At 40.3% G+C, this 3,170-nt stretch overlaps 1 pseudogene; it reads left to right on the forward strand.

The window, feature by feature from the left end:
* Positions 1-446: 446 nt before the first annotated feature.
* LOC109705532 lies at positions 447-1,477 on the forward strand (annotated as a pseudogene).
* Positions 1,478-3,170: the final 1,693 nt, after the last annotated feature.

The raw sequence follows: 3,170 nt of genomic DNA on the forward strand, positions 1-3,170 counted from the left end.
TTACGCGAAGGGTTGAGAAGAAATTTGGGAGGGTTGAGAGGAAGGGAAGGTGTTGGTGGTGGGCCTAGTAGAAGAGGTGGAGACAGGTGGAGCATGTGGGGACAAGAGGGCAGTTTTAAAGGAGACGTTAGGGCGGACACGTGCTCCTCTCGTGGGAAGTAAAGGAGGGTAGGGCTGCAAGGATCGAACAGGAGCACGTCCGGGTCGGCGGAGGGGAAGCGGGAGAAGAGGATCGTTGGGATGGGAGGAAGAACAGGGAGGAGGGCGACGCCTTGAACCAACCCATCGTCCGCTAAGTAGACCTTATAATTGACTTCCCTAAGTAAAATTTTTTTATAAGTTCAGTGACTAGTGATTTATTTTACCTTAGATCTTTCCTTTTGAGAAACTGTGAGTTGGTTTTGTTGGTTGTGCCCAGCTTCAATGCCTGATTGCTTCATATCATTATGCTGATAATTTCTGTTGGTTATTTCAAGCTTCAGTATATTGTCGCTTCGTCAAAATTAAAAAGGAAATGAACTTTTATTTCTTCCCTTGATTATGCTGATATTTTTTTTGATTTTAAATATATGATCAGTATCATTAAATAAATGCCGGAATCTTCTTGAGAGAAATTTGAACAGAAAAGATCAGCTCGGCAATGTGCTTATGTGTAGATTGGGACCCATTGGCGGAATCTATTTCTACTGGTCTTTCAAATGGTTCAATATCTGTGATCTCTCTCAGGGAATCCCAGTTGCATGTATTACAATCCTGGCTCGCTCATGAATTCAAGCTATGGGCTACATCTTTCGATATCTGCTGCCCCGCACTTGTTATACGCTAGTTCAGATGACTGTCATTTCAGCTGTTGGGATTTGCATCAGAATCCATCCACCTTGGTGTTTCAGAATGCAAAGTCCCACAAGATGGGTGTTTGTTGCATCACTCAAGAGTCCTTTGGATCTGAATATTCTACTGACAGGAAGTTACGAGAATTCCTCAGAGTGTGGGTCAACGACAAAACCTGTAAATAAAAAATCTCTTCATTTAGGGGGAGCGGTTTGGGGAATTAAACACCATCCATATATTTCTGGTTTGGTATGTACTGGTGGCATGCATGCATGGTGGTTTTGCTGTTGTGAAGATCGGAGAGGGAGATGTTACTTTACTTGAAACATATTGCAAACATGAATCATAATTAGCATATGGAGCAGATTGGCAGAAAGGAGGATGCTTGGATGATCAGAGTTCCAAGACTTCAGTAGCTGCTACTTGTTCATTTTATGATCGCCTTCTCCGAATTTGGCAGCCAATAACCCTGATATGTTGAATAGTTTTGTGCTGCATGTAACTTGACATCTTTTCTTGATGAGATGGAACACATTCTTGGCTCCTCCTACTTTAGGTAAATTTTACGTGTTTACTAGAGAGCAGTTACTTGAATAGCGCTATAGGAAGCAGCCTATATATATGGCCCATATATTTTTGAAGTAGATGATGGAATTTGCTCCTATGTGGATCATAATTTTATGTTGATCTTGTTGATGTATTTTGCTAACTTCTCAAACACGGAACCTTTTAGTTGCTTTTCCAATTTTTCTCCGTTCTGAATTAAACAATTAAATTCACTCTATGTGAAGTTACAATCATAATTGGATGGTGAGAAGTTTTTGGTAAATATAATATCCTGTAATGACCATTTATTTAGATTCACATTTGTTATTGATGTTATAAATGTACCTCGGACTATGTTTCTCTACGAAAACAAGTAGACAAATAGGATGCCAGATCAAAATGGATTATCGCCATAAATGGATCTTACCCAATACAATGATCCAGTTTTGGATCTTGGCCTATCTCTTTCCTATGCCCCAAAAAGACCTCACAGGAGGTTTCCTTCCTATCACTATTCATTTGGCAACTTAATAAACGAATCAATATGCATGGTCCCAGTTAAATTGGCATTTCCTACCTCCAGGCATCATTGTCAAACTGCTATCTTTGAGGCCGCTCACATAAATTGTCTTAGTACTTCTTCTCCCTTCCGAATCAACTTGTGATTGATTTGGGTGGTTTCAATTGCACGATATTTGTAAATTTGCTGAAGTTAATTTCTGTTTCTATTTGTCAGTTGTTACTACTGGATAATTTGGGTGGGTTCTATTACATAATTGCTGTAAATGTTGTGCAGGTTAATTATTCTGCAAATGTTGTGGAGCAGTGCAGTTGTTACTAGGATAATAATGAAGTTGACAAGCACTCAATAGGATAATTTGGTTTTCGCATCTTTCTAGCTTCTGGTAGTGGAAGCCAACAGCAGCCAAGTTTGGGTCAGTAATAGGTAACTTTTGTTAAAAGAAAAGGCTTGGCTTCAAGATCATCTTCCACTTCAACTTGCATCATCTAGCTTCGAGCATCACGAACCGTTATCTTTACATTAAGACTGGATAGACTGATTTCGATGGCCCCTTGGAGATTTGTCATCGACTATCAAGGTCGTAATTGGGTTTGACTAAGGCGAAGGGAGCCGGTTAATGTTTTGGATATGCATGAGCAAGTGATGTATACATGCAACTGATAATAGAAACTCAATATTATTCTAAAAGAGCAATGCTCAGAAGAAGAATAGCTCTGCTGTTTTACTGATGAGTTCTTTGAGTGCTGCGGTTGGGACGGTGACTACTTATGTAGTATATGTTGGCTTAAATGGGCCAGCATCCTGTCCTGTGGCGGGAGGCCATGTTGGACCGAATCATATTCGAAGTGGCGTGAAGCCGGGTGGGCGGAGTCACAATTGAGACCCGTGATCGCTGTATTTGTACGCTTTAAGAGAATTGGTTGCGTATTTTTAACAGCTCGAGCTTTTAGGATTAATGGTTAGCGCCAACGATCCGACAAGTGGTATGGGAGTCAGAGGTCACGGGTTTGATTCCCGCATGCTACAAATATGTGCAGGTGCTGGTTCGATTCCCGCATGCTGCAAATATGTGCAGGTGCTAGAGAACGATCCGACAGCATATACATACCTTGTAGATAAGTATAAAAGTATTGGATAGTTTAAGTTTAAATCGTGGGTTAATTGCGTACAGGTCTCTTGTAAACATATCTAATAGCAAATATATCCCTACAAAGTTTAATTTTGCTCTTCTGGTTTGTTGCCGTTACAGTATTATTTATTTTTTAACAAC

The sequence above is a fragment of the Ananas comosus genome, unplaced genomic scaffold (assembly GCF_001540865.1).
Source record: "Ananas comosus cultivar F153 unplaced genomic scaffold, ASM154086v1, whole genome shotgun sequence".
NCBI classification, from domain to species: Eukaryota; Viridiplantae; Streptophyta; class Magnoliopsida; order Poales; family Bromeliaceae; genus Ananas; species Ananas comosus.